Raw genomic sequence first — 23,014 nt, 5'->3', positions numbered from 1 at the left:
GCTCAGTTTTCACTGAAAGAAATGAAATACTGGGTAATGTTATGCATGCAATGTGTATAATACTTGCAGTCAATACAATGCAGTGTTTTTTTTAAATGAAATAGAACAAATATATCTTACATTATAATGTTAAACAGTACTATATAAATAGTCTGAGTAGAGGAGGTCACCTGGAACTGAGACATGATGAATAGTCTGCACTCTTCCTAGATGTATATAGCCCATTCACCATTAATAATGTGACTACCTAACTACACCGGAATGAAATTTATAAACTGAAACAGGCTTATCTGTCACCACATGGCCAGGAGCTGTCCATCATTGTTATTTTATTCTGAAATAGCTCTGTCAGAATCTATTCACTTATAAAGGGAAGTACAATGCAGATACACACTACATTCAGTCATCGCTGTTCTGAAGTATGGGGGGGTGGGGTTAAAGGTCATATGCATATAATGTAGCACTGCACATACATCTTTTGGTTTAAAGGTCAGTGTTGCAAACACTAAAACGCGGCCTTTTGATCAAAGTTGTTGGTTTGCTCAAGTATAAAATACAGAAATATTTTTCTCACCCTCAGGAAATCTACACTTGTTTTAATATATAATGTGCAATTTGAATGTGAATAACTGACAAGAGTAACATTTGTAATAAATATTAGAGGAGAGGGTGGCGCTGCCGTTGTGTCCTTGTTGTCCGATCACTGTTGGTGAGAAGGTGACTTTGGAGCAGCACTCCGGGACTGCGTGTCTTGCACTGGGCTGTGAAGAAGAAAGCAGATGGTATCAGCCACGCACTAACGCATATTACCATTATTTATATCACATCATTAGACAGCTGATCTTATTCTCAGCTTCAAGTCTTTGTAAGATACAAAGCTTGCTTTTTGTTAATGCTTTCACTGGCCTCTTAAACAATTTACAGTATGTTGACCTGCAAGATGTTTATTGGGTAAGGCCTAGGGGCCTTATTCCCTGTACACACTGAGCGATTCTGGTCATTTTCGATTCGATTGGGACTATATAGTCCAAATTGAAAAAAAAAGTGAACCTCAATTGGGACACTGCAGCATTCAATGCAGATTTGATCCTGATGCGCAGCCCTGCAGCATCGGGATCAAAAGCAGAAATAGACTGTGCATGGAAAGTCTATTTCTGCTATGATCTGCTCAATGCAGCACCCCACACCCCCACATGCCCCGTCCCTCCCGCCAGGCCGATGCTGGTACCCTGCAGAGTCCTGGCGGCTGTCGATATCAAATTTATATCGAGGGCCGCAAGTTCAGCACGTGTGTACACCCCATAAAGGTTTAGGTTCAGCTACAGTAAATCAGTTTGAGGAACATTTTTAAGAACAGCTTCACTATTGAAATGTCTTACATATACTGTAATGTGCGCAGCTGGACATTGTTTTCTAGTGTAAAAAGACACTATGGCTGCACTTTTGTAACCTTTATCTTTATTAGTGCCTCCTAATATAAGCTCAGTAGTAACATCAATGGCAACACACCAACTGTCGTACAGCGGGTAAACAAAAAGCAAAAGCTATTGGTAAGTCTCACAGATGTTGATCTGTTTGTATACTGCTTGACACTATACAATTGTCCCTCCTTGGCCTGTATGTCTTTGCTTATATGATAAATGATTCTGCTGCTATTTAATTTGTCACTAAAACAGAAATAAGATAAAGAGAATAAAATAGTGTGCAGAGTGTAGCGAGGCACCATGACCGAAGCGTGGTGAATACAGCGAGCCATGTGAGGGGACGCGGTGCTACATTTTAGTGGCCATGTTGACTGGGTCGGCATTTAGGACATAAAAAAGTGAAAAACCCTATGTCGACATTTTGACTGTCATCCTTCCCCATGTCGACCTAATGCCTGTGTCAACCTAATGACCCTGTCAACCTAACCCGTGTTGATGTTCAGTCATGTCGACCTTCCTGCAAGTCAACCTTCAGTCATGTCAACCCTCATGCATGTCGACCTAGTGGTGTCGACCTAATGCTTGTCGACCTAGTTGCTCTCTATCTAATAGGGATGGCCATTGACCATCGATGATTTAAAATCATTGATTGTTTGTGGCCGATGTCGAATACTTTTGCCATCGATGTGGGAGTACCGGATGGTTTCCCTACATCGATGGCAAAGGAGAAGCGATGTTTCCTTTTTTTTTTTCAAGTTGCCGGGACACGGAGCATAGCTCCTCCCCCGACACATGGAAGTCCCGCCCCCATGTTCTGATTGGCCCACGGGCCATTCAGTCAAATGTAATGGATGACCATCGATAGCTAAAACTATCGATGGTTATCCATCAAATAGTTTGCCACTATCGATGGCTGGGTGCAGAATCACCATCGATGGCAACCATCGATGGCGTATGCACCGATGGCCAACCCTACGATCTAATGATCCATATCCTTTATTTTTAACAGATCAGATATCAGTCAGTAGGTTTCTGCCCATTGTGTAGTAAATTAGATCTTAATCCATTTTAGAGATACATTTATAGTTTGTTGCCTAGTGGGCTAATGGTGAATTGGGTTTAAAATAGCTTTCTTTCTTGTGGGTGCTTATTGCAGCAGAGGCAGAACTCTGGGAGGCAATGGAGTCATCTGCTGCCGGGCTCCTGCTCCCAAGGGGGCACCTCTCATCCCCATCAAGTTTGAGTCAGTTAATTGAAAACAGTTGATATTGCTAATGTGGCTGACTTCTCCTTCTAACATCATTTTTGCAACTATCACACCCTGAATTAGATCCCATGACCTTACTGGAGACAGACACCTTACTGATTGAGCTATTTGGGGGGGGGCACCAATACTTATCTTGCCTCCGGGAAACTTGGATGAACTTACGCCACTGTATTGCAGTAAAACAAATAGTGAACACATTCCATCCTAAACCTGTACCTATCATGGCATGTCTGTAAGGGATCTCATTCCAAGTTACAGATTTCCTTCAGGAAAACCTGGGCTCACCTGGATAAACATGGGAACTGTAACTGGGTGATCTACAGTATATGCTGTAGATAGTGAGGACGCAGAAGGGATTATGGCAGATTTACGTTTGCACACTTCGGGGAAAGATCTGAGCCATTTCTCATTGAGTGTACTGTAATATAACAAAACATGATCACACAGTGACACATCTAGCTCTCGGCTAGGTACCTCAGCTGACACTGACTTTCAGACTATTTTTTAATATTGGTGCTTTCAATTATTTAGCAGTTTGTTTTCCTTTTTCTTATAAAAAAATATTATTTTCTAAAAGTAATAACCCAGAAAAAGCTTCGCTGTATATTCTGGGAGTCATAATCAGCTTCTCCTACAAGAAGGTGCATGGTGCAATGCTGTGGGCTGTGTTCTTATGCGGGCTGTGTTAGACTAGAATGCCGACTGTTTACAGCACAAATAAACAAGGTTTCTAGATTTCTTTTATGTACAGAGTTTAATGTAATATGGATATTATTATGTATAGTATATGATATTTTCACCTGGAAATGAAATATGTTTTGTTTTTTAGGTGGAATTCAATTTGTTCTCTTCTACATCACTAGCAATAGCCCCTATTCTGATGTTTCTGTGGGCTGCACTATGCAATAATCATCATATACAGTATTGCCCTCTCCACTTAGGCAGGAACTGTTGTACATGGTAAAATGTTCTTCGGTTAGCCCACTGGGATATGTATGTTACCCCATACTGTAAGCCCCATTGGGTGCATTTATTGTGGATTTTTCCTTTCAGCTCCTGAAATGAAAAATCTGTGTTAAGTGCACCCTCAGGACTTACCACCCAAGGGGCTTAACTGAAACACTGTGGCTATTTGAATCTACCCCAACGATTTGGATGCATAAGGGCATTTTTTAAATGTATCCATAAATTGACAGTTTACGTTTATACTGCCACCAACTGCATCGATACAAGTTTGCATTACAATTGTTTTTAGTTGCTTAGGTCTATCATAAAGTTCAAATTCTGTCTGCTAATCATTGAGCTCACAATGTGTTCCCACTCCTTCCAATACTCTTCTATGTACCCATGTATTTTACTGTTACACTGTTTTTTGCCTGCAGGCACTGTTCAGAGTGTCAATTCTTGTATGACAGGGAATTGGCATCTACACTGCCTGATATGTGCAGGTAAAAAAAAAGTATGTAAGCAGTGTGTTCCATGGGAAGGAAATAAACAAGCATATACAGCAAACACTAGAATGTATACAGATTGAGTATCCTTTATCCAAATATCCGTTATCCAAATTATTCCCAAAACCATACATTCCAGATGGTGAAACATTTTTTTTTTTTGCTAAAAACCTACTGGGTACATCTATAACAGCACTACTGAGGACATGATATGTAACTGGCAGTAAATATGTGCAAGACAATGATTCATACTTGCCTATTTTTGAAACTACTTTCAGGGAGATTATAGTTGGTAGTAGAATTTTGCACAGTGCCCATTGAGGGGGCGTGCCATGCTCCACCCAAAGGGCATGTCTAGTTCCATATATGATGAGACTGTTAAAAAAGATTTTGTGAATGTGTGTGGGTGTGTACTACTACATCTGAGAGGAAATTTTTGAAAATGACATATATCCAAATGTAGAAGAGCCCCAAAGCAGTTAGTAAGAGCTACTAAACTTGCTAAGGAAAAGTCAATGATACGTGTCAGGGATTGTTCATCTATTGTGTAGCCATAGGGATCATTGGGTTTTATCACTAATGCTGGGACATGGTGCTGATCATTCAATGTAAATGTACCAAAATGTAACAGCTACATAATGTGTGCTAGGTGATATGAGGGAGATTGTTAGACTAATCAGGGAGAGAGGGAGATTGCTGCTATTTCAGGGAGTCTCCAGCAGAATGCAGGAGGGTAGGCAACTATGCAATGATTGCTTGGCATTCAAATTCAGTGCCTGTGATTGTACACAGACTTTGTTTCATTTTTTGATACCATGTTTTATGCACAAAGATAATATATTTGTGTGTATTTCATGTGTTTGATGTGTTTGTACAACATAAATGCAAGATACATCATTGAAATAAAAAATATTCTGTTATCCAAAAAATCCGTTATCCAAAATTCTTCTGGTCCCGAGCATTTTGGATAAGGGATACTCAACCTATACAATAACAGAGGTGGTTTAATGTGATATGTCAGAGAATGGCAACAATTGGAGAAGTGTTAGCTTAGTTAACCTATTGTCAAATTGTACGAAATAGCTCCGGAGCAATCCTGGCTCTGGCTGATTTTGACTATGCGATTTCCCCTTTAAGTGCATGGATATGATTTTGACTATGTGCACTTACGATATTGACTATGTGGAAATATGTTGTATGATACTAACCGTGCATCGGTATCGCAAGCATGGTATACACTGCCATAGTCAAAATCGTAAGCCAAAATTGCACCCTGCTTATGCACCTTAAGCCACACCATGCAACTATTCCTAAAATTTACATCTTACAGGGCCTATGCATGGGAAGATGCTGAGTGGCATTCTGAGCACTGCTTATCGTTTAGAGCTCTCAGCAAGATCGCTCAGCATAAAGATATGTGCCAGTGCTGTGTGCTGAGTGATCGGTCAGGGCCAGTGTTCTCCACTGAGAACACTGACCCTGACCCCAGCGGGGCCACGTATCGCTACGCCCCTACGCATGGAGCGGTGTAAGGGCATTAAGGGCGGTGTAGTGAGATCGCTTAGCAAATGCCCCTAAATCGCTGCATTTGTAGGTCCCTTCATTACACCAATTCTTTTGTAACATACAGATAGGGCAGGTCCCATCCTTGCCGCCAGGCCGCCATGGCGGAGGTTCTGGCGCTCCGAAATTCTTCTTGCGCCGGCGTCCGCCAAGGGGCGTGGGTTCACGCCATGCAATACAATCCGCCACCACTGGGTGGCTAATGCTCCATCAAGCTAGAGTCGGAGTGCTATACTGCAATGTGCCAATGGAAACCCGCCATTCGCCGTACGGAGCGCGCTTGCAGTATGAGACGCTCGTGCGTGATGAGCTGCTCATAGGAAATGAGACGCTCATGCAAATGAGTCGCTCGTGAACATCGAAGCGCGCAAAAGGGCCGTGTACTGTAGTGTCATGATCCTACAGTATACAAGCATTTACCTTCACGTTCACGTAGCCGATGCTGAATATTTTGAACTGTTGGTACTGTGCATAATGTGTATGTCAATCGCCTCCTCCCTTTCCAGGGGAGGAGGGGGTTGACTTGACCTTAAATACAGTACAGCACATTACAGCGCTAATTCTTTAAAGGACCGTCTCAGACGCTGTCGGGACTCGGGTTTCGCCAATGGGGCTGCAGACGCAACAGATTATTATATCAGCATTCTACCGACCAAAGACATCAATGTGTTGCGTAGTGTAGTGGGTAGCTGCGCCCGTCTTCATGCAGGAGACCCGTGTTCGATCATGGTGTCAATTTTTTTTTTTTTTTTATTCGAATATTTTGTAGAGTGATATTTCTTAAAGCCAAACCATGAAATGTAACAGTTTTAACAAAACTAGACAAATAAAACAGTTAATGTTTTACAGGTGTCCTCACAGAATCATACTGTAAGTGAGGTAATTAGCTCCACCTGTGGATCATTTATAATGTGTCAGTCAGTAACGAGTACACCTGTGCCACAGCTACTGTAGGTGTTCATGAAGTGTTGGTACTGTAGAGTAAGAGGACTTGATTTGGCTACAGTACCATTGCACTATTGTCTCTTCCACGGAGTAATGTGTACTACAGTATACTGTATGCAGCTGAGGTCAACCGCCTCCTCCCCTCCCCCCCTCCCCCCAGGGGAGGAGGGGGTTGAATTGACCTGAAATACATTCCAGGACATTACACTACACCATCTCCTGCAGCGGTAATCCACGAAGGGGCGGGCCGTCTCAGACGCTGGTCTGTCAAGGGCGGGCCGTCTCAGACGCTGCTGGGGCTCGGGTTTCGCCACTGGGCAGCAGGCCCCACAGATTATTATATCAGCACTCTACCGACCAAAGACATCAATGTGTTGCGTAGTGTAGTGGGTAGCTGCGCCCGTCTTCATGCAGGAGACCCGTGTTCGATCACGGTGTCAATTTTTTTTTTTTTTTATTCGAATATTTTGTAGAGTGATATTTCTTAAAGCCAAACCATGAAATGTAACAGTTTTAACAAAACTAGACAAATAAAACAGTTAATGTTTTACAGGTGTCCTCACAGAATCATACTGTAAGTGAGGTAATTAGCTCCACCTGTGGATCATTTATAATGTGTCAGTCAGTAACGAGTACACCTGTGCCACAGCTACTGTAGGTGTTCATGAAGTGTTGGTACTGTAGAGTAAGAGGACTTGATTTGGCTACAGTACCATTGCACTATTGTCTCTTCCACGGAGTAATGTGTACTACAGTATACTGTATGCAGCTGAGGTCAACCGCCTCCTCCCATCCCCCCCATCCCCCCAGGGGCGGAGGGGGGTTGAACCGACCTGAAATACATTCCAGGACATTACACTACACCATCTCCTGCAGCACTAATCCGCAAAGGGGCGGGCCGTCTCAGACGCTGGTTCGTCTCAGACGCTGCTGGGACGCGGGTTTCGCCACTGGGCTGCGGATGCTACGCTGGCCACGCCACAGTATCTTAAATCAACTCCATGCCAACGTGGACAGTGGGGGTATGAACTATCCACATTGGCATGGAGTTACAGTAAGTTACTTTATTTTAGATACAGTAGTTTGGCGAGCGCACCCAACCCGGAAGTAGCACGGCGCCATGATGGCGCCGTGAAACTACACAAGAACAAAATAAAGTTTTGGGACGCATGATGAATGTCATGTGTCGCACACAGCGTGTGTTACTAGGACGCCCGCTCCGCCATTTTTAGCCTACTGCACTGTATGCTGTACAATGGCGCAGCGCAGCAGAGAAGAGCCATACAGCACCCGGGAGCTTAGGCACCTGGTGCGCTGTAGAGACCTCACTCTCTCCAGCAACAGGGAGAAGGTGCGGGCGTATAAAAATGCTGCTGCTGCGGCCCCTCCCGGGCGTCCAGGGCGGTGGGGACAGTTTCAGACACTGCAACAGAAAAAAAAGACAAAATACAGTAAACATTCAGTACAGTAATGTACTGTACTGGACCATACAGTACTGTAGATACTGTACTGTACTGTATGTTTTACTTAAGTCAACCAACTGAACTGTAGTGGACAGTATCTACAGTAACTTGTAACTAATGAGTTACAAGTTACTGTAGATACTGTCCCGTACAGTTCAGTTGGTTGAACTTGATGGACTACAGTAACTTCTTTGGACCCCAGATGGTATAAGGTACACCAGGGGCGAAATGTAATAGGGTGCGTTTTTTTTTTTTTTGCGATTTTTCCCGCAAAATATGCCGTTTTCGGGCATTTCCCGAAAATCGCATATTTTATAGGGTGCGATTTGCGGGAAAAATCGCATTTTTTAAAGGTGCGATTTTTAGTTAGACTAAAAATCGCATCCAGATGTTTTCCCATTAAAAAGGATAGAAGTCGCATATTTAATGGGTTGCGATTTTTAGTAAAGCTTACTAAAAATCGCAAAAAAAATAGACCAGGTTCTGCCTGGCGCTTTTATCAGAAACATGCACAGATCATTGAGATCTGTGCATGGTTCTGTTGTAAAAAAATAGTTAAAACAAAAAAAAAGAAAAAAAACGGCGTGCGGTCCCCCCCCTAAGCATAACCAGCCCCGGGCTCAAAAAGCCGGTGCTGGTATCATAAAATCAAAGGAACAATCAAGTTGGGGTTCCCTGGATTTTATAAAACCAGCACCAGGCTCAAGGTCCGGCGCTGGTTCCCAAAATACGGGGGACAAAATGACTAGGGGTCCCCCGTATTTTAAGAACCAGCACCGGACACAACCAGCCAGCAGGGTAATGCCACAGCCGGGGGGAGACTTTTTATACAAGTCCCCCCGGCCAAAGCATTAACCCCCTGGCTGGTCAGCATGGGCAGGGGTCCTGGGGAAGTGGGGACCCCCCCAATGAAGGGGTCCCCCCCCTCCAGGACTTACCAGCCCATGCTGATAGTCCGGGGCTGTCCCCGATGCCCCTGGGCGGTGGGCATCGGGCTGATATTTGGTGTAAAAGAATAGATAAACTATTGTTTTTTACTGTGGCACTACAAGTGCCAGCAAGCCTCCCCAGCAAGCTGGGACTTGGAGAACCACAAGTCCCAGCCTGCTGGGCATTAAAGGGCCCGCTGGCACTTGTAGTTCCACAGTTAAAAAAATAGTGCACAAAACACACTGACACACATTTTAAATAAAACTTTAATACACACATTACACACATACTAATACTTACCTATCTTCTTCCCGTAGGTAGCCCTGGTCCTGATGTCCTCCGGTCCTGTGTCGGCGTTCCTCTTCATGTCGACGTCCTTCTTGAAGTCGACGTCCCTGTCGGCGATGGCGTCCGGTGTCCGGGTCCGACGAAATCCATGGAGGAAGCTGTGGAAGGAAACCATACTCACCTGTCCCAGCGCGACGTAGTCCAGGTAAGGGTCTTGGAAAAAAAACAAACCGACACCCGAATCCAAGCGGACACGACGGAGACGCAACGGTGTTTACATCGTGCGGCTCCGCCTCCCGAATGCCGCTATTGGCCGCCTTGCGGCCTAGCGGCCAATCAGGAGCCGCTAGGCCGCAAGGCGGCCAATAGCGGCATTCGGGAGGCGGAGCCGCACGATGTAAACAAACACACGTGCGTCTCCGTCGTGTCCGCTTGGATTCGGGTGTCGGTTTGTTTTTTTTCCAAGACCCTTACCTGGACTACGTCGCGCTGGGACAGGTGAGTATGGTTTCCTTCCACAGCTTCCTCCATGGATTTCGTCGGACCCGGACACCGGACGCCATCGCCGACAGGGACGTCGACTTCAAGAAGGACGTCGACATGAAGAGGAACGCCGACACAGGACCGGAGGACATCAGGACCAGGGCTACCTACGGGAAGAAGATAGGTAAGTATTAGTATGTGTGTAATGTGTGTATTAAAGTTTTATTTAAAATGTGTGTCAGTGTGTTTTGTGCACTATTTTTTTAACTGTGGAACTACAAGTGCCAGCGGGCCCTTTAATGCCCAGCAGGCTGGGACTTGTGGTTCTCCAAGTCCCAGCTTGCTGGGGAGGCTTGCTGGCACTTGTAGTGCCACAGTAAAAAACAATAGTTTATCTATTCTTTTACACCAAATATCAGCCCGATGCCCACCGCCCAGGGGCATCGGGGACAGCCCCGGACTATCAGCATGGGCTGGTAAGTCCTGGAGGGGGGGGACCCCTTCATTGGGGGGGTCCCCACTTCCCCAGGACCCCTGCCCATGCTGACCAGCCAGGGGGTTAATGCTTTGGCCGGGGGGACTTGTATAAAAAGTCTCCCCCCGGCTGTGGCATTACCCTGCTGGCTGGTTGTGTCCGGTGCTGGTTCTTAAAATACGGGGGACCCCTAGTCATTTTGTCCCCCGTATTTTGGGAACCAGCGCCGGACCTTGAGCCTGGTGCTGGTTTTATAAAATCCAGGGAACCCCAACTTGATTGTTCCTTTGATTTTATGATACCAGCACCGGCTTTTTGAGCCCGGGGCTGGTTATGCTTAGGGGGGGGACCGCACGCCGTTTTTTTTCTTTTTTTTTTGACAACCAAAATCGCATATATGAAAATGCGCACATTTTCAGGACTGAAAATGCGCACATTTTCATGACTAAAAATCGACCTAAATCGCGGCAAATCGCATTTTTTGCCGCTAATTCGCATCTCATTACATATGCGAATTAGCGTCTAAAAATGCGATTTTTAAAGGTGCGATTTCTGGCGAGTTTGGAACTCGTCCAAAAATCGCACCCTATAACATTTCGCCCCAGGTGTTATACCGCATGGCACACATGTGGGTCCCACAAGTGTTATAGGGTTCACATGGTGGTCCCACAGGTGTTACGCAGTACACATGTCGGGCCCACAAGTATGATATTATTCGGCACACATGGCGGGAACATGGGAACACTGGTGTTATACAGTCCAATACAGTACTTACCATCTGCGCTGTGTCCTGCCTCCTCCTCCGGGGTGGTGCTGCTCTCCTCCTCGGAAGTGGGGGCGCGCGAACGCCGCCGCGGGCTCTGTTGACTTGGTGGGACTGTGGAAAAGCAAACCAAAAATAGGAAATTTTGTAACACACCTGTATTGTATGTGTTACAGTATGACACCACATGCATACTGTACATTACTGTACCTCCCAACATGACCCATTTCAGGAGGGAAAAAATGCTCTGTTGCTTGACTTCCATGCCAGTGGCAGTTGCAGGACTGCAGCAGAGTCCAAAAATCAGATAGGGTAGACCCACCAACTGCCACCCCAAACACCACAGTCCAGGACTCATTGTGTGGCTCCCCTATTTGAACTTTGGACAATGGTGCAGTTCCGCCTCTGCAACTGGCACTGGCAAGGAAGTCCAGGAGCAGTATGCCACATGTTTTAAAGTCAAAATCCATCTTTGTGTATACAGCAGGATACAGTACTGTATACAGTATGCACTGCAATGTACAGTACAGTACTGTACTTACAATGGTGTTGGTGCCTCTCCAGCGGCGTCATCCTGCTGATACCTGTAAAAATACAGTATACAGTATACAGTTACAGTATACAGTACCCATGAAAAAATGCACGCAAATACTGTACAACATGGCAATGAGAATGTAAGGACATGTAATGACCCATGGCAACAGGCATGTACTGTACTGTAATGACCACATTGAAAACAAATATTGTATGCAATCCCTCGTGCCAACCAACTACTGTAGCATGTAATCAGCCCATGGCAACAGGCATGTACAGTAAAGACCACATTGAAAACAAATACTGTAGGCAATCCCTCGTGCCAAACAACTAGCATGACAACATTGCAAACAAATACTGTTGGAAATCCTGTGTGCCAACTACAGAATCATGTAATCACCCCATGGCAACAGGCATGTAATGACCACCATGAAAACAAAATGCTGTAGGAAATCTCTGGTGACAACTACTGTAGCATGTAATCACCCCATGGCAACAGGCATGTAATGAACACATTGAAAACAAATACTGTAGGAAACTAGCATGTGGCAATAGGCATGTAACGACCACATTGAAAACAAATGCCGGCCCTAGGCATAGGTAAATTAGGCAAATTTCTAGGGCGTTTGGAATGCCTAGGGGCACCAGCAGCTAGGCATAAAATGATATGCAGCATGCCTATAATCTGTATGTGACTGAGGCTGTATCTGCATACAGTATGAAATAGTGTACTCATGGAAATCACTGTAACATACTGTACTGTACTGTAGCATTCCATATGCAGGTACAGCCAGCTTCTGGACCACATTGAAAACAAATGCTGTAGGAAATCACCCATGGCAACAAGCATGTACTGTACAGCATAGTTGCCTACCCTCCTGCAATCTGCAGGAAACTCCCTGAAATACTGTAGCAGCAATCTCCCTCATTAGTCTAGCAATCTCCCTCATTTCACCTAACCCCCGCAAGGGGACTCAGACGCACGGCGCCATATTGGCGTACTGTATAATACTTACATTCCCTTAGGGAGTCCAGCAGTTGGGGGTCCCGACGGACCAGGTCGCTCCATCTGCGCTGGAGGGCCCTCACTGGTCTCTCCCTCCTGAAGCGCACCCTGATGGCTTGGCTAGCCTCCTGGTATGCCTCCACCACCTCTCTGTTGGTCACCAGGGGCCTGTCCCGCCAAGCAACCAGGATGAGGAGCTCTCCGCGCCTGAAGGGCCTCGCTCTCCTCGCTCTGCGTGGTGCAGCCATCTTTTATTATCTTTATAATAAAAATGGCGCCCTGATCACGTGCGTCCTGTGCGGAACAAGCGTCGCATTCTGCACGCCTGCCATTGAGTAGTTTATCACATAAAAATGGCGCCCTGATCACGTGCGTCCTGTGCGGAACAAGCGTCGCATTCTGCGCGCCTGCCATTGAGTAGTTTATCACATGGCAATCAGCTCCTACAGTAACTGTGAATTTACTGTACTGTACATGCTTGTCTTAAAAACATGACAGGTACTGTACAGCACAGCAATGTATACAGTAGCAGCTGAATGACCACTGAAAAACTGTACAGTACAGTACTTCTGTAGTTTCACGGCGCCACTATGGCGCCGTGCGTCTGAGTCCCCTTGCGGGGCTCGGTGGCTCGCTACGCTCGCCACGCTATTTAAAATCAACTCCATGCCAACATGGATAGTGGGGTTATGAACTAACCATGTTGGCATGGTGTTAAGTTACAGTACTTTTTTTGACATATTTTGTGGCGAGCGTAAAACCTGTGAAACTACAGACATTGTATCACTTCAACGAGCTTACTAAATCTACAGTTCCACTGTATACTGTACATGACTGTAACCGTACTGTGTGCAAAAGTAAAATGATCCCTATACGAATCAGTAACTTACTGTGAATGTCATAACACCAAAATGTGGCCACCGTTAGAACATACTGTATACTGAGACGCATTAGCGTCCGTGCCGCTCCAGTATAGTACCAGTATAGTACCCGTACAGACGCTCAAGCGCCCATGCAAATTTAGACGCCAAGAAAGCCTTATTGGTAACCGGAATTTTTTATGTGTGTTAAAACTACAATACTGTACTAACCAAAGGCCAGCACCTGTCAAAAAAAACCAATGAGACGTACAATACAGTACAGTATAATTTAATGTAATGATTGTGTACGCAATGCAATGTAATTTTATTTATTAGTGTGTACACTATCTATAGAACAGTACAGCTTGCTGGACACAGCACAATAGTAGTAAAGTACTTTTCTGTAGTACCCTGCCATAATAACAACTCAGACGCAAAAGCATCTCATTACTGGAACGTCTGTGCAACTGGGTCGCAAGAGCGTCCGTCAGAGACGCTCCTTCGTGTTAAACAAATGCAGCGCCTCTCCGCCCGCATCAGCATGATCCTCTCCTTCAAAGAGATGGGATCATGCTCGTGCCGGTGGTGTGAGAGAGGCGCTGACTAGGCTTGCCAGGGACAATAAATTATTTAATGTACTGTAGTTCCTGCGCTTCATGCACGCGCTGCAGCATAAATTTTACGCATGCGCAAAGAGGTTTTCAAAAGTGACATCTGGTGGATGATCACTGGTATTGCACTCATCCGGAGACGCCACGGCGAATCGCCAAGCATTTAAAATGTATTGCGATGGCGGGCGCCATGGCGAGCTGGCGAAACTCTCGCCATAGGTAGCCAAGATGGGACCTGCCCCATCTGTAAATACTATTCCTAAAGATTAAGTACACTTAGCTAATTCGCAGTAACATTTAGGAAAGTGTATATACAGAATTTACACTTCCTCTGCAACAAAAATGCTAATCCTAAATTCAATACTTTTTCATTATTAAACTATTTGTTATTTAGTACAGTACAGGTTGAGTATCCTTTATCCAAAATGCTCGGGACCAGCAGAATTTTGGATAACAAATTATTCCATATTTCGAAATATTTTAATATTTCAATGATGCATTTTGAAGTATCTTGCATTTATGTTGTATAAACACATCACCCACATGAAATGAACACAAATATATTTTATTTGTTCAAAAAACAAGGTTTCAAAACATGAAACAAAATTTGTGTACTATCTCAGATACTGAATTTAAATGCCAAGCAATCATTGTCTTGCACATATATAGTGCCAGTTACATATCATGTCCTCAGTAGTGCCAGTTACGTTACATATCATGTCCTCAGTAGTGCCAGTTACATATCATGTCCTCAGTAGTGCCAGTTACATATCATGTCCTCAGTAGTGCCAGTTACATTTCATGTCCTCAGTAGTGCCAGTTACATATCATGTCCTCAGTAGTGCCAGTTACATATCATGTCCTCAGTAGTGCCAGTTACATATCATGTCCTCAGTAGTGCCAGTTACATATCATGTCCTCAGTAGTGCCAGTTACATATCATGTCCTCAGTAGTGCCAGTTACATATCATGTCCTCAGTAGTGCCAGTTACATATCATGTCCTCAGTAGTGCCAGTTACAGATGTCCCCAGTAAGTTTTTAGCAAAAACAATTTTTTTTCCCCACTTTCTGGATGTATGGTTTTTGGAATAATTTGGATAAAGGATACTCGGATACGGGATACTCAACCTGTATTAGTGAATTAAGATGCACAAAACTCTGGTAAAAGTACTCAAGCATGGGAATCGCCAAGCTTTTCACATCATACGGGGCATAAAAGATACAGTATGTATATGTGGGCATGTCTGTATTTAATATTCCTGTTACCAGTAGTACTGCAATTCATTGTCTACATTCTATAATAAGCATTAACTAGGGTAATGATCCTTATTGAAGTAAGTGGTGCCAATTGCACAGGACGTTTTTATATGGGGGTATGCTACCACTAGACCATCACTTACAGGGTGCACCTAAGAATATTAAAATTTAATTTTTATCAGTTAGAAATAAGACTGCAAAAAATAAAAACAACAGAAATGACTGAGAAATGGAAAGAGAAAGTGGTGTAATAAAATGACATTAAATACAACCATATAAAGACTGCGTGAGAGTATCTTTTTGAAATAACTAGTATTTATTATACATAAAATTAAAGTCACTGGCCAATGTTTAAAAATATAACAAACAGAATTAACATATAAAATATAGTTACATGTATAAACTCAAATAGTAAGATTTAGCAGCTTTTTAGTATAGGTATATGCCTGGAGGTACTGGCCAGACCAATGGATTTTCACACTGGGACCCAGTTACAGTATGTGTACCTCCCCATGTGTGTTCTGGTTCGGGAGCCCTGGGTATGACCTGTAGATCAAGGGAGATATTTATGAACCTTTGTTCTCCCAAAGATGGCAGACAAATACAAGCTCCAGCAAATTCTTGTATCCAGAGAGAATAGGTATTTGGTTGATTAGGCATTTCTCCACCTCCTAGTCGGTATCAGCGGCTTCCTCAGATCGTGGGTATGTTTCACTGGACATATAGACGGCTTTTTATGATGGAACCGCCGGTTTGCGCCTGCACCGTTGGAAGCGCGTAATCATATTTCAGATTAATTATTTTCAAAAAGCGTGACTATGCACTTCAAGCCTCCTTTTTATGGCTAGTATTGTCAAGATTTTACAAATTTGATACGGGGGTGTGCTACCACTAGACCATCACTTACATGGTGCACCTTAGAATATTAAAATGTAATTTTATTAGTTAGAATTAAGACTGCGAAAAATAAAAACAACAGAAGTGACTGAGAAATAGAAAGAGAAAGTAGTGTAATAAAATGAGGTGGTGGGTTGGCATTTTATAACACCACTTTCTCTTCCTATTTCAGTCTTGGCTTATTAGGGCTTGCCTCTGGTACTACTACCCGTGTTCTGCCCTGACAAGTAAATATGATATGCCATGCATGTTTAACCCTTTCCAGTCCAAATCTCTTTGCAATTCAAACAGTCTGGTTTAAATGTTTAAATTCATTGTCATTTTTTTTAAATTCAAAAATGGTCTACATTGAATGTTGACCGATGTTAATGTTCTTATTTTAAAGTGTCTCACCATTGGATCTGCTACAAGCGCTAGGGCTGTTAAGCCTGACTAGAAGGGTTGGCCCTAAAGGTTAAAAAGTTCACAGGCTGATCGGAGGTCTCCTTCTTTGTGCCCCACTGTCAGCTGATCTGTGTTAAAAATATAAAAAATCAAATGGTATTATAAATATATTTAATAAAAATTGTATGTGCATCTACAGTATGTTTCAATGAAGAAGAGAAAACAAGGTTGAGAATAATATAATAATAGGAGAGTACTGTAGGAAAATTGCTTTCATACCAGAGTATGGATTGGCAGGGACAGATTAAGGGGGGGTCAGTACCCCTGGGCTGCCTCTATCTAGGGCCCCCTGTGGTCTGCATGTATTTTTATTAAAAAAAAAAAAATAATTGCTAAAGGTTTTGTGTATGGGAGTGGGGTAGTGCTGCAGCTTCACCTATCTGCCAATGTGACAATGATTAATTGTGCTGAACAGCGGGAGCAGAGGCACACTGAGTGCACAAATGTGCAGTGCATTACAGTGAGTTGACTAAGCCCCATGAGACTGCACAAGAGCTCAGAGGCTGAGAGGCTGTTTGTGGAGCTCATCACATGCTTCTCAGGCCCATGGAGGACAGCAGCAGCAGTGGCCTCATCATGGTAGGGTTTTTAATCAGAGGCAGCACTAAGCCTGTAAGGTCTCCCACAGAGTAAGGTAGTAAGTAAGTAAGTTTTATTTATATAGCACACTTTCTCCAACAGGACTTAAGGCACTTTACAGACATGAAAAAACAATGCACATACTGTAATACAAAGGGGTATCAGTACAAGGAACAGGCAACAATGGCAGTACAGATATACATCACACGTACAGATATGCACAAGACACATTCTAATAAGGGACACGGACATTGGGAACATATTTACCGAGCTGTGCAGTACCCAGGCAGCCATTCAGCGGCGCCACATAGTGATTGCACAGCCAGGTAGGGAGCCAGTAACAGTACAGATAGATATATATATAATATAGATGTACTCTAATGAGGGACACAGACATGGAGAACATATAATTACTGAGCTGTGCAGCACCCAGGCAGCCATTTAGTGGCGCCACATGGTGATTGCACCAGCCAGCACCGTACATATAGAACACATTAGAACAGTACAAGGTACACAGAACTAGACATAAGACAATTAAAGCACAATTCTTAGTACACAATACAGCTGAGCTATAAGGAAGTGAATGAGAATAGATGCAGGTATAGATTGTAGGTAAGTAAGAGAGCTGTAGTTGAAATACAAGAAGAGTGCTGTGAGAACAGGAGGGAAGAGGAGAGAGGGCCCTGCTCCTGAGAGCTTACATTCTAGTGGGAAGGGTAAGACAGACAGGAGTGACACAGAAGGGGTCGCAGTGAGCATAAATAGACTGTAAGTTACAGAGGGACAAACACACACTTTTCATGTGGTATTATTCTCCCATGCAGTTTGCGCCCAGTAATGACAAGTGGGAGGGGGCCCTGTCTAAAGTGACCTGGGTCCCCTGAAGGCTTAATCCGGCCCTGTGGATTGGAACCATGTTGTAATATGTTCCTCGACAGAGGCAGACTGGGAGTTAATTATACTCTCCAATACCTGAAAAAAATACACGTGTTTCTGTGTCTGGAGAGAGGCATCTAACTGATGCATATGAATATGGCAAAAATATTTATCCCTAGACAAATCTAAAGGGGGGAGGGGCTGTTTGGATCCAAACCTGGTGAATACTCTTTCTTGCTGTTTGTGTTACAGCCTGGATATTTTTTCCCCCAGCTTTAGAAACTTGTACGCCTTGTAGACGTATCCCTATGACAGCCCTTTTAGGGGACAAGATAATATAATTGACTAAGATATTTAAAGCAGACCTTAACACATGGGGGGTGTTAAGACCTGATTACAAAGCACATTTTTTTAGCAAATGGAAAAAACCATGTTGCACTGCAGGTGGGGCAGATGTCACATGTGCAGATAGAGTTTAGATGTGAATCAGTTATTTTGTTTCTGTGCTGGATAAGTACCGACTGCTTTATTCTTACACATTAGATTTCAGTTTGAACACACCCCCACTTAAATCTAACTCTCTCTACACATGTTAAATCTTCCCCACCAGCAATGCAACATGGTTAAACATTTGCTTAAAAATTTGCTTTGTGATCAGGTTTGAAAAACCACCATGGATCCAAGCCCCTCTAATAACTGGAAAGGACCACAGGCAATAACATAAATTAGCACTAGAACCTCCCAAATTTGAACCAAGGCCAATAATAAATATCCTATGAGGGGATAATGAATCACGATGAAAGATGTTGTAGGAACGTCTCTGCATTATCTTAAGTATCTTTATCGATGAGTGAAGAATAATAATAAATCATACATGTCTAAATTAGGAAAATGAGACAACCAATGTCGCAGACCAGAGGATAGCTACAGTACAGTATGTAATATAGTAATTTTTATTTATTTATTTATTTACAGTTTCTTAAATAGCGCAGCAGATTCCGTTGTATTTTTCTTTGCATGGACAGTGTTAACAAACATTAAGTCATATTCACAATGTAAAATAAAATGAATTCTATATAATAATACAAAGTAAATGCACTTATTACTGTAAAAGATAATTGAGAATTTGCTTTTGTGCCATGGATCAATTGCTAACAGGAATGAAATAATTTAAACATATTGCTGGAACTATACTAAAGCCAGCCATAGGGGTATATTCAATGCGGCCGGCGAGGGGGTTTTTATGGCAAGGCCGGCTGCTCGTCCTATTCTATGTTCTGGTGAAATCCTCAACGTCAGAGGATGGCGAGAATTCCCATGACCAGCGAGGTTGGCCGCTAATGCAACGAGCCTGCTGAATATAGCCGTGAGCCTCGCCGTTCCACCTCCCTTTTTAGAAACAGTGAGGTGGAAACAGCGAGTGCAGTGCAGGGGATGGGTTGAATACTGAGGGCGGGCTATGACGGCAAGCAATAGGCACTGCTCACCATCATATCTCGCCTGTTTGGCATTGAATATAACTGACCCGGTGGATGGATGGACAAGAGGTGGGGAGTGGAGTCAGCTTAATGATAGCAAGGAGCAGGGGTTAAAGTCAGAGGGAACGGAGTTCCACTACTTCTCATGGTGAGGAGAAACTAATTCAACCTCCGCCTTGGCCCTGAACAGTAAATTTAATAGAAAAACATTATAGTTATCAGTGGTGTGCGGTGGGTTGAGGCAGGTGAGGCACAGCCTTTCCTGTCATACTAGCGTATATGCTGGCGTTTTGATATATATATATATATATATATATATATATATATACACTTGTAGGTAATGGCACTCCAACCAGGCTCGTATATATCAGCTTGCCCGGGTGCTGAGCTAGGAGAAAACTCCCATATGGAACAATGCGGCAGGGTGTAAGCACTCACAGGTCTCTCAGCTATGGAAAAACAATACGCAGACACGGCGGTCTTACAGTTAAGCAACGTTTCGTGCTTTATTGCACGTCCTCAGGCTCACAAAACAGAAATACATTGACTCACCTAAATAACCCCCATCACCGTGCTGCGGGATTGCTGGCTGCCGTCCTCCATCCGATCATGACTGACGTCACTGCTATGCGACGCGCTCCAGCCGGAGCGCACGGACTTCAGGATAGGTAACCAGGCAACCCCTATAAACAAAGAAGTGAAAAACACATATTTGTAAAAGATACATGCAATGAATGTCTGCTCGATACATATAAATACACTGTATGGTGCAAGTCGCTACATATGGAAAAACAGGTTATATAAACATAAATAAACCTGAACTGTCAACTTTGACAATGATGAAATGCACGTATATCATGCAGGGTATTTACAAGAAACAAGAAAAACTACAATGTTCATTCAAGCCCAGGGGGTGTACCATGTTTAGACGGTGTATCCATCTGTTTTCTAACTGGAGTAAAAGTTTACCCCGGTCTCCCCCCCTGACATTAAATGGGACTTGATCAATGATTTTATAACGAAGTGTAGCCAAACTATGGCTGTTTTCTCTAAAATGTCGGGGGACAGGTTGCTCATTGGGTACTTTTTTGCCCTCAAGAGATTGCCTTATGGTCGACCTGTGTGTCGCCATTCTTTCCTTAAATTGTCTGGTGGTCTTCCCCACGTAGAGGAGACCACACGGACATTTTATAGTGTACACAACGTAAGTGCTTGAACAGGTCAGTACATGTTTAATGGGGATTTTTTCCCCAGAGTGGGGATGAGAGATATAACTACCTGTTTCCAAAAATCGACAAGTCGTGCAATTGATGCACTTGTAACATCCTGGTTTTTTAGTAAGGAAGTTACTATTGGATTTCTTTTGATGGTTAGAGACATCATTTCTCACCAACCAATCTTTAAGATTGCGTTGTCGCTGGAAACTGGGTAAGATCATTCTGCGGGTAAAGCCCTTATTGGAAGGATCTTTCTGTACAAGTGGCCACATGTCACGAGTCATTTTAACAATGTCTGGGCTAGCTGGGCAATATTTTTGCACAAATGGAATGCGTTCCATTCCTGGTTGGATGGCTTGATTTTTATTCTTTGGATACAAGGCTAATTTTCTCTGTGTTTTTAAATACTTTTTCTTTTGCTGCTATTAATTCATTTTTTTTTTGTAACCTCTTATTAGGAACTTGTTGATCATTAGATCAATTTCCCGTTCCGTGTCCTGTATATTGTCACAAATCCTGTGCGCTCTAAGGAACTGCGACATAGGTAGACCCTTTTTGGTCGACACGGGATGTTGACTCGAGTGATGTAAAATCGTGTTCCTGTCTGTGGGTTTTTTGTACAGGCAGGTTTTAATGGCACCCTGTACCAGAGAAATTTGAACGTCCAGATAATGGACTGTTGTATCACTGATTTCATATGTAAATTTTATGGTGGAATCCACCTGATTAACTTTATCAATTAAATTGATCAGTTCATGTTTGGGTCCTGACCAAATCAACAGGAGATCGTCGATGTAACGAATAAAGAACAAAATATTGCTGCTGATTTGCACATCTCTCAAAAAGAATTCTCTCTCCACTTCAAACATGTAGCTATTTGCAAACGCCGGAGTTACGCAAGATCCCATTGCGCAGCCCCGGCGCTGCAAATACCATTGCCCGTCAAACAAAAAAGAATTTCTTGTAAGTGTTAATCTCAATAAATCAATGAACAACGATAAATCTGGTCCTTTGTAAAAAGGACTGTAGGTAAGCAGCCTCCGGGTGGCCTCTATACCTGCCCCATGTGGTATGCTAGTATAAAGGCTCACCACATCAAGTGTGCACAACAGGCTGCCCTCTGGAATCTCTGGCAAACTTTGCAATTTAAGAATCAAAGAGGTGGTATCTTTAAGATACGTATTTTGTGCTTGAACAGTAGATTGTAGGTGAAAGTCCAGAAATTTTGAAGTCTTATAATAAACAGAGTCCCTTGCTGCTATGATCGGCCTGCCCGGCGGGTTAATGGGATTTTTGTGAAGTTTTGGGAAGGAATAAAGTACCGGGGCAATGGGATGTTCCTCATACAGCAATTTGGCAGTGGTGGATGTGATCGTACCCTCCTGCACTGCTTCCTCCAAGATTTTGAACAGTTCCTGGTTGAATTGTTCTGTAGGATCTCTGGGAAGTATGCGATATACTGTACATCAGAATCGTTTAATTGCCTGTATAGTTCACACTAATATTGCTCAAGGCTCTGTACCACGATACCACCGCCTTTGTCCGCAGGGCGGATAACCAAAGAATCATCTTTACTCAGTGTTTTCAATGCTTGCGTCTGCTTTTTGGTCAAATTGGTCGACTTTAGTTTTGTCAACTTGCCGATTTGCATGGCTTTATAATCCAGAACTTGTTGAATGTTTTTAAAGACTGAGTGTTCGTTGGCGGATCGAAGGTGGATGTACTCTTGATGGGTAATGCTTCTTGTGTAGTGGTATTTTCCACAGTAGGTGTTCTGTCAAAGTGGTCCTTGAGTCTCAGTCTGCGGTTGAATTTATAGGAATCTATCCTCCACTGAAACTCGTCAAACTGGGTTGTGGGGACAAAAGTGAGTCCTTCGCTTAGGACTGCCATTTCGACCTCTGTCAGGGACCTATTTGACAGATTAAATACTAGGCTTTGCTCTTGTTCTTTCTCTTGGTTTTTGAGGATGCAGAGGTACTGGCCACCTCTTCTGGTGGGCTGTCTTCTCTTACCCGGCCTGCCCGGGTCCTTACCCCTAAAGGGGGCTTGCATTTAGAGTGTGTATCCTTAGGTTCGCTTTGGGTGGAGTGCCCTCCGCTAGAGGTTTCTGTGTCACCCCAGGCTTTTCTAGACTTCCAAGGTTTTCTGCGGGGTTTACTTGGGAAACCTGTGGCGCTGGTGTTGGCCCAGGTATACACG

General features: G+C 43.6%; 1 protein-coding gene and 1 long non-coding RNA gene across 6 annotated transcripts in view; one reads left to right on the top strand and one right to left on the bottom strand.

Annotated features, from left to right (window-relative positions):
• NOS1 (nitric oxide synthase 1) overlaps nucleotides 1-23,014 on the top strand; it is a 290,226-nt gene that overhangs the window by 70,871 nt on the left and 196,341 nt on the right. The gene's annotated exons all lie outside the window — the stretch shown is intronic.
• On the bottom strand, nucleotides 125-20,273 carry LOC146030953 (uncharacterized). Its single transcript, XR_014456439.1, has 4 exons — nucleotides 20,148-20,273; nucleotides 11,595-11,636; nucleotides 11,065-11,166; nucleotides 125-761 (listed from the first exon to the last, which is right to left on the bottom strand). It is a non-coding gene; the product is annotated as an uncharacterized LOC146030953 (long non-coding RNA).

The sequence above is a fragment of the Crinia signifera genome, chromosome 1, assembly GCF_055691185.1.
Source record: "Crinia signifera chromosome 1, ASM5569118v1, whole genome shotgun sequence".
NCBI lineage: Eukaryota > Metazoa > Chordata > Amphibia > Anura > Myobatrachidae > Crinia > Crinia signifera.
The sequence above is the reverse complement of the archived record's forward strand: the minus strand, read 5'-3'. Positions and strand labels throughout refer to the sequence as shown.